The sequence below is a fragment of the Temnothorax nylanderi genome, unplaced genomic scaffold, assembly GCF_030848795.1.
Source record: "Temnothorax nylanderi isolate EJ_2023f unplaced genomic scaffold, tnyl_v1.0 TNYL_tig0030_pilon, whole genome shotgun sequence".
In the NCBI taxonomy this organism is placed as follows: Eukaryota; Metazoa; Arthropoda; class Insecta; order Hymenoptera; family Formicidae; genus Temnothorax; species Temnothorax nylanderi.
In genome coordinates, this window is record NW_027249092.1 from 1,044,904 (window position 1) to 1,058,888 (window position 13,985).

The window sequence follows — 13,985 nt, forward strand, 5'->3', positions numbered from 1 at the left end:
TCCGATATCTGGACACTGTCAATACTCCATTTTGATGTCGATGTAACAGCAACGATTCAATCGCCTGCGAATATGTCGTATGTTACAATATCTATAAATTTTTCGCACGACGTATTATGCGTACATTAAGACATTCTGCAATATTTTATCGCGATGCTTTAACACTCGCATCACGGGTTTTTTTATCGCATAGAATTATGTGGTGGCGTAGGCCGGTAATTATTTAAGCTACGCATGATCTACGATTATGAAGATGTATAAAGTCCCAGGCTGCGAATGGGTAGTAAGTTTCGTTCCTGATGTGGGCGCAGGTTCGTGCGCGTGAAGAGGCAAGAGACGCTGAACCGTAAGACGGATACGCGCATGCCATATGGGTGCCGCGCGATTCTTATCGTAAAATGAAAAATTGTTGCCATACGACGGATTCATTAGCGTTCCCTAATCCGGGAACGCTATCTTACATCGAACTTTACGTCTAACAGGTTTCGCGTATTTACATATAAAAGCGAAGAGGATCGCCTTATCTTAGAAACCGCCTTATCTTGGATTTTTGAATAAAAAGAAGCATATAATTATTGTTAAAAATGTAACGACGAGGATCAAATTGACCCATAAAGTCGAGGCCGCTGGGTAAAGCGGAAGGGCGAATGAAAGGGCCTCTGCCAAAAGGCGCGTAATAAACACTACGAGAAACGGAAAGAAACGCGGCGCTCAACGAAGAAAACTGTTAGAAGAAATCGATATTGTGCGATAGGTTTGACCTAGTTTTCGTGGCTTAAGCATCAGCGAGTTAACATGCGCACGCTAAATGCCAATACCGCTGCTCCCCTCGGCGACGATAATCACGTCTTCCGAGATCCTTCCCTAACACCTTTATTATTTCCGCGTGAGAATACTGTCGACTGACAGGCACTATAGGAAAATAAATTAGACGATGTAATAAACGCCGGGAAAGTGTTAAATTTGTATCATTCTGTTCTCTCCATCCTTCCCTTTCTATATCTGTTTCCACGAGCAGTCTGCATAATTCCTCGAAATATTTTTCGTACGTTGTGAAAATATGACGGCTGGTCGCCAGGCTTCTCTCTCTCTCTCTCTCTCTCTCTCTCTCTCTCTCTCTCTCTCTCTCTCTCTCGAAGCATTTCATACATTGCAGCCGAATTCTGGGTGTGCGAGAGAAACGATCGTTGCCAAAGACACGTACACACGGCGCGCGCGCTGCGTTCCGGCGAGCTTGGGCCGGGGTGCGCGGCCGACGCGCATGCACGCCGGCATCGAAATTTCACCGTCGACATTGCCGTCGTATATATATATATATATATATATATATATATATATACGCTGTTTATACAGTACACCGTCACACCCGGAGCACCGAATAATATTTCGCGTCCGCGCGGACAACTGCGGCTGCGGGGGCTATGCAACAACTGCATGAAAGTAAATTGGCGTAATCAAGCGGCGCGTATGGAGAACGCGCGGCAATCTCACGCAATATTGCGCATGCAAAGTTTATAAATTCGGAATCCACCCGCCGACATTCGCGACTGTACTCTTTATGCGACAAAAATACACACACACACACACACTCGCGCGCGCGCGCGCGCACACACAGTAGACGCGCGATCGTCCGAATGAGAGGCTAACCGAGTCTATCGATCCCGCTGCACACGGAACGCTTTTTCCACTCTACTGTAGTGGAAAATGTAGAATTCGCCTCGCCGTGGTCCATTTTGTTCTCGAGAGAAAGCACGCGAATACCTTTTTATCTAATTTATATTCTAATACTTTGCTTGCATTTCATTAAAACAGAAAGTATAAGAACTTTCTTATTTATATTTTCATATCTCTGGAATTTATTTTTAAATAATAACGTGCATAGCAGTTTCTTTTAAATATTGATTTGTTTTGTGTACACAATCTAATAAAATTTTCCTCATAGGAAAATAATTACATGATTTTCCTCAAAACTCTTATTTACTATTATCGCTCTTCGACTCTAATTTTATCTCAGGATTGTACAGCTATACATATATTAAAACATATATGTTATTTTGTGCAGAATACTCGGTTTGTCAAAATGGTTGACAGTGGAAATATTTTGATTCAAAAGACCTATTTAGCATAGCCAAAACATAAAAATAATTCAAACTTTACGTTGTGTCTCGTCAAACTTTCTTATATCAGAAATGCGAATCTTTTCTTATTTCAGAATGCGATAGAGACGGTTCTAAAAAAAAAACTTATTACGGTTAGGTGATTGGAAATGTGTATGGACGTAAGAATCAGACGTCTTTCAATACTAGAGATGGCTTCAACGACAAAATGTTGGGACCCTATTTTCTGTAAAGATCAGGGCATATCCCAGAGGTATATTCTGGCTAGGATCAAATCTTATAGTCTCAGAGATATGATATTTCAGATATATAAATATTGTCAGCCTTTTGTTCATTGTCGCAAGCATATATAGCAAAGATAAGAATAACATGGTGAATGATATTAAAGTTTTTTATATGAAACAAATACAATACCTGTTAATATGTAATTTAAACATACTTATTTAAACGGATAAATAATTAAATGACATTAAAATAAATCCGAAGAAATTAACAATTTCCAGAATAAACTACTTTTACCAGCAACCATTTATTAATTTGCAATTTATATTATCATACCACTATTTTCGACATTTATAAATATACCATGCATCTTTCTTATTCCAAGATCGTTTAGTAACACGATTTAAAAGGAAAGATTTACAATCCAAGAAATTCTCGAGTATCTCTTTGGGTTTGATGAAAAAAAGGTAGCTGCTCAGTAAGACAAAATAAACCTGAGCTACTTGAGAATGCGGTAGCTACCGGATAACTAAAGCAAATAGGACAAAAAACAGCGCAGACCTTTTCCCACAAGAGAAGAATACCTGGTTGAGGTGGGCGCGATGAGAAAAAATGAGTAGGAATTTAACACAATATCCTGTGTTCAAAAAAATACCTGTATTCAATCTTTAAAATTTTTGTCTCTTAATACTGTTAGGCCAATAAATCTTCAATCTTTTTTTTGTGGACGAGAGAACCGCACTAGAAAAATGTCATCTCGCGAAAATCTCGAGAGATGGTGCGTTTCTCGAGTTCTATTTTATTTCAAAACTTTCGGAACACGCTGCAGAGATGCGAGGAAAACAGCGAGAAAGAAAACTTTTACCCCGAACGGGTAAGTAAACATTAACATTTAATCTTTCGATGCCAAGAAAGATCCATTAAGGGTGTCGCAGCTGTTTGTTCGCTGTGGTTTTATTTTTCTTGCATCCGTGCCTCGCAGAATGTACAAAATTTTATCATTCTACAAAAGTCCATATATTCTCGAACTCACGCTTTCTCGGTTAAGTGCTATTTATTATCTCATGTTATCTGATTGTAGTGTTATTCAATATTTTCATCGATTAAATTAGAAAATGATAGAAAGGATAAATTGGATGAAGTTGTGTTAAGGAACAATATAGTTTTTCAGCAATCTTACCCGGAGATGGAGTGAGAGAAGAGGCCAAGTTTGCTGATTCCGATGTCATCCACGATGATCTTTGAATTAATTTGTTGCAGCCGAGCGGGAGAAGTCATTAAATTAAGAAAATCCGGACAGATCTGATCCGATATCAATGTCTATCGCCGTCGTCTAAGTCATCACTGCGACGGATTGAGTCGGGCCAGCAGTTCTTATATCACGATACGCCGGCCATTCTCAGTGTAAGCTTTATTGCAGCTAGTTATGGACTGTTATGCCGCCTTATCGGATGGCGATGAGAGCATATTTTCTTGTTCGAAAAATACTCCCTGTGGATCAGGGCCATCAACTAATTGTACGCGAAAAGCGAAGAGCTTTAATGGTAGAAAAATCTCTATTCTTATATATCACTAATCTACATATAATAAAAATGGGTTACTTTAGTACTCCTCTGGTGCCGTATATAATTATCTCAATAGGTTTATATGTGCATACGTAAATATAAATTCCATATATTTATTAGTTTATTAATAATTATATTACTAGTATTAAATTATTTTTGATTTGAAGTTATTTTTGATAATAATAACAGAGAGAGAGAGAGAGAGAGAGAGAGAGAGAGAGCCAATTCTATTTTTAAATTAAGCTATAAATTATTATAATTGTAGTAAATAATAAAATCAATTCGTATAACAAAATTAAAGTATGTATAATATAAAAAAATAAATTAATATCTGCCGTATAAGATTTTATAGTTCTAGCACGATCAAGATTTCATTACTATCGAATTAATATTTTTTAGTAACAGAATTTCTGAATGCACAATACATGGACAAATCAAAGGTACAACATGCAATGGCCGGTCGAGCGATAACACCTACGTACGTATTGATGGTTTCGTAATCGTAGATACCTGCACGCTCTACTAATCGAAAAACAGTAGCCTTCGCGCCTCCGCATCGTATGAAGTAATTTCTTATCGAATCCAAAACACAATTTAATTAAATTCGGTTGGTTACGCCTTCTCCCTACCATCACCGGCCACCCCCGCCTGAATTCCCCGTAAAGGCTTCAGTGTCATAAATGCCACGTGTTCCCGTGCACAACCGACTACGCGTGTTCCCGTTAAAAACGTCTATGAGTAGTTTTTACGATCATGATGACCCACTAACCTCGAGATAAGGAAACGGTAGCGCGACAGCGCCGGCTTTTTCAATTTGCGAATTAATTGATTGTAATTTTTTTAATAGCCAGGTTTAAAGCCACGTGTTTTTCTGTGCCAGTTATTTCATTGCCGTGTCGAACAAATATCCAGGCACGTTTCTTTACGTCGCTGTAAATATGAAGAGAATTCTTTCTCCCTTCCGAATAGGCGAGAAGATCGCTGAATGCTTGGTTCGCGGTACTTTCCAACTTCGCGCAGTAAAAATACGCTAGCCACCACGGTTACTATCAAAATATCGGAGCTGGTAGGGAACAAAGTGGAGTTCTTAGTCGCAAATAGTCGTAACGAGGGACGACCGGACGAGGTCTGACTCGCAAAAATGTATTAGATCATTTATGTACGGGTAGAATTCTCTCCGTACTTTGTGGAATTGAGAGATCTCTCTCTATGGCGGATTATTTTATCTCCCTCCCGAACTATCCTCATCTTTTACGTCTCGGACTCACCAATTTACAAATTACAAAAATCACCGGGGACCAAGTGCATCGAGAAACGTGCTAGAATAAATTTGTCCATTCCGAGCGGAACTTTATGAAGCAGTAAGAAATTTAATTAACATCCTGGACACAGTTTCGTTTCAGCGACGTAAAGGAAACACGCTCGAGCGATATTTGTCGGGGGAACCTTTCATATCTCGTACTTTGTGGAAATTGGGATACGTCGGAGCCACATCAGCCACTCCGTCCACCTCCCCTTATCTCCTTCCTATCCGCGTCCACGTCGCCGACCTCCTGAATCAACCCCGAAAATGGCCGACGTACATTTGCTTTTGCTCGCTCCGTGATCTCTGTTCTCCGATCTGGAATTGACCCAACGTCCCTCTGGGAAATAGGAAGCAATACCTGTCTCTCCGAATACGACTGAGGGGCCGCGCCGAGCGAGACGGAGGAATATAGAAGCCGAGCGAAACGGAACGGAGAGAAAGGTAAAGGGAAAATGGAGAAATGTACCTTTGGCTTTCGTAGATATTTTCGTCCATATTGCCCCAGCGGTTCACGATCAGACACACAGATATTTCAGAGTACGGTTGTATACAACGCGTCCATATTGTGCCCATGTGACATATATATGTATACTTATGCAATATGAAATACTCCGGTATAGAGTAACTTATCTATTATTTGTGTTCGAGAGATAGTAACGATTAGCCATTTAATACAATAGACCATTTAATAACATAAATCTGATATTAAATAATATCAATTTCGATATTTCAAGATGTTTTCTCAGCAATTTTTATTTCGTCCTCCTCATCTTCCCTTTTGTCACGATATTCCATCAGCAGTTTTTACTAATTTTGTATCTCGTAGAACTTAGTTTATATCGGTTGAACTCACATCAATAATACTAATAAAATATTGCAAATGCAAAACGATTTAAATTATGATTCTTCGTTTAATCGTTTTTCGTTTAGCATAAGATATATGTGATATAAAATTCTTTCAGTCTACTATTTTCCTTTCGACTTACACGCGCGCGCGTGTAATATACGATTATACAATATGCATAAAAGGCCAAAACTAAAAACAGCAAAATGTCAAGAACCCGCATATATAGAATGATGACGTAGATTTCATAACATCTTTCTTTCGTAACATCTTATAAAATATCAGTCTCAAAATTTCCAAGTAATATTAATCAACGATTATCTTACTTTATACTAACGTGAAACAAATAAAATATCTTTACATCGCTGATCTATAAAATAAAAATAATTAGATATCTGTATCTACATTTAAGTTGACTCGTTAATTATATATAAATTAATAAAACATAATTAAATATTTAACATAACATTTTTATTTTATTTGGACATTTCTCTTCGTCTAGAGAATAAGTCAAAGTTTTTCTTTCGCCGAACGACGAAAGGAAAATATTACTCTTGGCCACGTTCGCCACATCTACATCACGAGTTTCACGAGTCAGCTTGTTTACGGGCCAATTTCGCACGGATACAGGCTGCGCGAAAATACTGCTTTTTTCTGAAAGTATAAGCATTCAAACTTACTGTTTTAACCTTCAACTTCTGAAATACCCCTTTGAGGCTCCTCGTGAGAACTATTATGTACAACTGTCACCGTACTTTTTATATTACGCAGATCTAAAAAGATACTTATTTAACAACTTTTACAGTTCTTTTGTCAAAAATATATCTACTGTCTGTTTATTGCGTATCATTAAAAGAATTTCTTAACTTTTTATTAATTTAATAAAACCATTTCAAAATCAAATTAATGATGCGATATGAAATCGACAATGCACGGCAATATTCGCAGCACAAATATAGGAAAAGATTACTTTTAATATTAGTATTTCAAGTAAGACATTTGTTATTATCTTATCTTAGCTATTTGGACGAATTTTTTCCTTTTTGATTCAAGCATCGACCATATCGATGATTAAGTAATAACGTAAAAATTAATGAAGGTAGAAAATGATATGCGTAATGGGATTCCTCGATTCATTCAAAGCGGTCTACGTGATCACTCTGTTTCTAATCGGAATTTCCATCATTGCTTAGTAAAACATTATATCGCGTAACGCATATGAGATTAAAACTATTGATGTATCGATGATGGAATATTTTGAACGATGAAAATTACACATGAAACGGTAATAGAATGCGCAGATCGGTGCAACTTAACGCATTAGAATTTCTATATGAAATTTTTGCCACATGAAGAAATCGCAATCGAGAAATTCTCCGCGGCAAAGTCTGATTTAGACGCCGGCCCCGCACAAGTTTTTATTTCGTACTTCGATCCTGGCTACACTTCGGCTATCTCTGCCGCATACGTGACGGTGCGGTGATGAAGAAAAGCGTGGACAGGTATACCCGCAGGTATTCGTATGTACGACGGGGTGTATCCGTCCGTGTATCCATAGCTGCTTCGTAGAGACGTGTGTATTGGTGCCTGCGCTGCGCAGAGGGCGGATATATCGGCGTCAGCAGGGGATCCGTGCTGCCATTTTATCCAAACGTGATCTCAACCAAATACGAAAATTCGTACGTGCTGCGGTATATACGTCGGCGTCATCGGTGCAGGCCGATACGCCCGATACACCCGGTGAAGCGAGTGCCCGAGAGAGCCCCAGGCGTGGGCAGTATCATCCGGAAAATATGACGCGTAAGTATTGGTACGCTCACGGACACCCACGCGGATCTCCGCCATCTCTTTGTGTACGGCAACGCTGATAGTACAATAGAATAATTCGCCTCGGGCAGCGAATTTGATACGCAAAGTATCCGAGATGAACGTTCCGTTAGGAACGACGACGCGAAGATGCTAAAATATTTAAGCCACCCAGCGTGAGCTACCCTCATCCCCTGCCTGTCAACAGCAGATACATTAATTTTCAATTAATTCTGATTAACAAAACCTAACGTTTGATAAAAAAATTCGGTCAATACTTTTCAATTTGGATATTGCATTTTTATACGCGTATCTTGTTGAGCAGCACTGAAGATTCGATATTTCCATGGCAAAATTTGAAAAATTTGATCAATGTAAAATGTTTTAGAATCTCTGTTAATCTAAACTCTATTTAAAATTAAGTAAAAGATATAACATTTCTTAACATTAGCATCGTGAAGCCTGACATATGAGTTGTGAAATTCGTTTAAATTTCAATGTTGAATCCAGATTTATTTAAAAGTGTTTATTAAGTGTTTAAATTAATCAAAGCATGTGTTATAATTCAATGATGCAAGGTGCTGCATTCCATATTTGAGATAATAAGAATATGTGTATGTAATAAAAGAAAATGATATAAAATGCAATGTACGGTACCTACATATATAATTTAAAGAATATTTATTCAAAGGATGTATAACACGAACACACGTCTTCCTCGCTACAAGATATATATTCTCCAATATCTTTGCGATTGCTGAGTTTCTGAGGATCAGAAGAGCCGACATTGATAATCGTCAAAAATGTAACCAAACTTTTCGTTCTCCAATGTCCTTCTACAAAAATATCTCGTCGGCGCGCGGTTAATTAAGCTTGTTGAACGCGATTAAGGCCTTCATTTTGCGCAAGCTTAATTAAATTTAATTGAAGAAACTTCCACGAGAAGAGAAGACCGCAATCAGTACAATTCTTGAATACGCGCGCTTCATCTCGAAGGGCAACGGAGATCCAAGTCGTTCGGGGCATAGCAATGAAACAAATGTGCCCTGACGAGATTTGAAAGTATGCGAGCGTGAAGCTAATAAAGTACAAGCTCTTCGGGAGGTTCTGGAAATATTTTTGGTCTTTCGTTCGGACATACCGCTACTCCCCTCTTCCCTCCTTTTACCGCCAACTTCTTTGTAAACACGCCGTTTGGAATTCCACTTACATGGTTTGAGAAAATGTCACATTATATATAGTGAAGGGGGAAGTTGATAATGTATATATCTTTTTAGCCAGTTCTCTCATATGTCACTGTTTCGTTGCTCCGTGAGATCGCGTGTTATCGTATAATTCTGCCGACTTCGTAATCGCAATTCTTTCAGCCATAAATCACGACGCTCGCTCTATCGCGGCTGATTCACGTATTTTAATCACTTTTAATCTCCCCTTATTTTATCTTACGAATTTTATGGTATTTTTAATTGATGTCCGATCTGACGCTCGCTTTTTTTTAATATTTAAAAATATTTATAGTGCACACCATTTATAATGATCGCGATAGACATATCTGTACAAATATGTTAATGATATACATATCTTAAATTTTTTTAGAAATACACAAAATGTGTCGATGTACCTATATTTTTTATTGAAAATGTAAAGAAAAAAAATCTTACGCGACATGTGTAATAATTACTGAGTTGTATCTTATCAATAATGCGTGATTATTATCTATGTAAAAAAATATATCTGTTGCTCTGAATATAACATCGATACATATTTAATGCTATTTTATTTACTAAACACTGTTATTATTATATATTCTTTGCTTTTGCTGTAATTTAATATTAATGTATTGCGTTTATGCTGATTTTTTTTTCAGATCTCTGGTTGTATTGTCAACTACTTGGATCGCATGCTGTCATTCCGTTTCGTCGCTCTATAAAGATAATGCTTCAACTAACAAATCAAGCTTCAATAGTTCCTTTTGTATTTGTGTTTGTGATACTCCTTCAGTGATAGTAAGGAAAATAATTTGATAAAGAAGAAGAAAATAAAGTTCTCACATGTAGAAGATAATTTTGTTTTATTTAAAGATAAATATAAGGAGAATAAAAGTGAAATATGAAGATAGACAAGTCTTATGACTATAAATATAATGTTAATTATGTTAATTAGCGAATCGCGTAACTAATGTTGCTTACAAGAAATGATATTTTGACATTATCCGTCCGATTTCCGACGTAGAGTCGACGAGCAAAATTAGTTTTATTACACGGAAGAAATTTACGTAATTAATATTTATATCACATTATTATATATTAAAATTAATAAATTTATGTAAGTAAATATGTGCGGTAATTATATTGAGCGATACAGATATCTGATGTTAAGCAACAATTATGCATTTTGCAATATGTATATTGCAAATGTATATTGATATATAATATTAAAGAATATATGTATCACGTGAAAGGGAATATATTTCAACAACATTTATTATTGTTATATTTTAAACTTGTATCGTTTGCTCATTTATAAAAATGATTGTAATTCATATGTTGTATCCTGTATATACAATCTATAATGAACCTGTACACGTGGCATTTAAAGTTGCTCTATTAGAAATGTACGACGCCAGGAATTTTTTTTATAGCTTGCCACACATGTGCCATTAGCATTTCTCGTTAGTTACTTTTACGTTTGTATGCATGCTGCTAAAACGAAATTAAATGTATATTATCTTATTTGAAATTCAAAACAATATTCTCTCATACTAATAAATTCAACAAATTTTATTTCACAAAAATCCATTTATACATAAATTTACGTTCGTATTTGATTTATTTCATTTTTAGCTCGATAAGAAATGTACCTATTAAAACTGTTATTTAGTTGACATATAGTTTTTTATTATGAAATACAAAAAAAATTTCAAGGGAAAAAATGTTCAAGATACACGTGTAACAAAAATACAGGTATATATATATATATATATAGAGAGAGAGAGAGAGAGAGAGAGAAGACATTATATTAAGAAACGAAATTAATAAGGTAGTACGAACAAGCTGTATCATTATCAAAGTTAGGATTATAGTCAGCGTTTTCCTTCCATGGCAATAAAAGAGAAGACTGAAAGAATAGGCGAATGACTTGCCTATAAATGTGTTCGCACCTAACAATTAGCTGGTATACGTCAGGGAGCACGTAATAAAGCAATGATCGTGTTTTACGAGGCAGTATATAACTCCACCAACAAACCACCCAACCGCAAACCTACCCCTTCTCTTGTCTCTCACCTATAGCTTAACGTCGGACGGTCCGTCCGTCCAACACTTATCGCGGAAAGAACGTTCTGTCCGTGTGCCGTAAAAGTAATGCCTTGCAAATTGCTAGGAATGGATTTCTTCCGGCTACTTTTCTTAAATTCTAATTTCACCTTGATTGCCCTTTAAATATCGAAAATTGATTTCAAAACACGTCATTAAGAACTTACGATCGTAATTTTCCTAAACTGTCCAGTCTTTTACATGACAATGTTATTTACCATAAAGTTCTTTATTGATTTACTTTTGGCAAATATCTTATTGTAATCTAACAGTTTTTAAGATTAAGATGCTGTTATATTTATAAACTCGTAAGAGAGTTCAATTCTTATCTTTATATAAATATATAAGAACGTAATATTAAATTTTTATTTCAAAAGTTTCTCGCTTATAATATATATCGTCATAGAGATTTAACGTGCTTGTTAACTTTTATTACTGTTAATATTCTCATTTTTTTTTTACGAAGGATAGATTTATTACTCAGCAAAAATTCTTGAAGAAATCCTTAAAGCACCTTTTGAAAATAGCTTTTATATGTACCGAACAGAATGTAAATATAATATCACAGTTGGTAAATATTTTCGATGTAATTCTATTTACTCTCTAATTCACTTCTTGGTGCTAACTCATCATTTCTGTACGCGCTCCTCTATTGATTTACAATCTCCCTAAGGCAACTTAGTTTATAGTTGAACAGAATTAGCTTCCAAACGAAAGCTTTTAAAATCAGAAATATATCACCTACATAAAGTCACATCATGTATCAACAAACAAAATAATAAATAATAAATCAAAACTCTGATGGCAGTATTTAGATTTTCTATGATAATAACGGAGTGTCTTACGAAAGCTCTCTTCTCTCAACAATTACTGACATATCTTCCTAACAAATTATATATTATCTAATTAAATTGATCTGTTTGGATACACCTATCGGATTAAAGAAAACAGAGGAACAAAAAAGAAGCAATTGAAAGAAAAAAAAACCATGGACGATAGAATAGTCTTAGACAAAAAATTAATGAATGCACACGGATACGGTTTAGGTTCCAAAATGAGGCAAATGCTTCTTCTTCCTTCCCCTCCATATGGAGGGGATCAACCCGTCCTACCCAGCCATACCATCGTTCCATCCTAATATCTCCCTCTTCCACTGAAGGCACCAATCGAGTTCGGTGCCACCGTCGATGTCATCCGTGAAATACATTTTAGCTACGAAGTCGTCTTCTCTCCCTGTCGTCCTCACGAACGGGTAGTGGTAGACTCTTGGCGACTCGTTTCGTACGGATGGCAGCAGATGGAGTTAAGGCGGAGGGAGGCATCATTTCACGGATCTCCTTCCTCGGTATTCCTTCCTCGTTCCCCTTCTTCCGTCTTCTTTCTTTTTCGTTGCGGCTCTTTACGAGAATGAAAAGGCTACATCTTACCGAGAGACCGAGTCTCCCTCCGTCATCTTCTCTTTTCCTCTGTCGGCTATGGTACGCTCCCACCTCTACGAACTCACTCTCTCTCTCTCTCTCTTTCTCTCTCTGTCTCTCTCTCTCTGGTCTGTTCTACCTTGATGCTGCTCGTAGCCCTTTCCCCCGCGGCTTCAATGCACTCTCGTGATTCGCCATGGCGGGGGGATACGGGTGCAAACATGATTTAGAGTAATGTCTTGGCTGAAAGAATAAAATCCGCGAGGCTGATGCCAAACAAATAACTTATGGTATCCGGACGTGTATGCGGCTTAGGTATACCCTATCGCCGTACCGCTGGCTGTATCTTAGATACGCTCTGCCTCAAAGCTTCACTCGCCGTTTTTCCCTTTAAGATATTAAAGATGGTATATTACGTAGTTGTACAGAGACGGTCTAGATGTAATAGTGTAACTGATATCCAGCCATGGACCCCATAAACAAGATTTTTGCCCGTATCTTCAATTCAGTTATATATTTTCAACGTGGAAGAATAAATAAGCCTTGAATTAGCAGTTATGAGACGATGTTAAATATGCACGTAGATTGCCCGTGAATATTTGAAATTTTTTCTTTTCCGTTTAATATGTATAATATACAAACATGTTTACAATATACAAGAAAAATTGTATAACTTTAAAAGGAAAAAGATTAAAGCGATTTCTTCACAAGCTTGAAGATTTTTCTATAGCCACTTTTTCTTCCTTAATAGCATCGAAATAGGAAGCGCAAACATGTAACCCTAGACGATTGAAGTTAATGATCCAAAATGTCAAATAGCTACTGCAAATGGATAATGACGGATGTTTCAACGGTGGTAGTTATCCACCTTTATGAGGGAAGGTGCTAAATGGGTTAATGTTTTGTACCCAACAGGTGGTCGCTTTTGGTCTTCAAGCTTATAGCTGTACGACCTCTTAAAATAGTATTGTATAGTAATTCTATACATATAATTAGAGAAATCATTTGCTGGTCAATAAAAGTTTATTCCTTGGACATTTAACACGAAACAAAATCGAAGCATGTCTTATCTTTTAAAAACATCAATTATTTTCGAGTTAATAATATCCGAGAAAAATTTATTTTTATTTCTATCCATTATTATTATGTTTCATGTGACAATATTGTTAATAATAAAAACGATACAGAAAACTATTTCTTTATCGTTGTTGCTCGTTTCTTTAAGGATGATATTTCTCTTTGTTTTATTAATTTGTGTGTAGTTAATTAATCAACAAAAAATTCTTCACTATTTATATAGATAGCAGCAATATAATAATATAATGCTTTATCATGAGTATCTTCTTCAACATTCGTCCCCAAGAAATTCAGATTGAAGCTTCTCTGTTGAGAA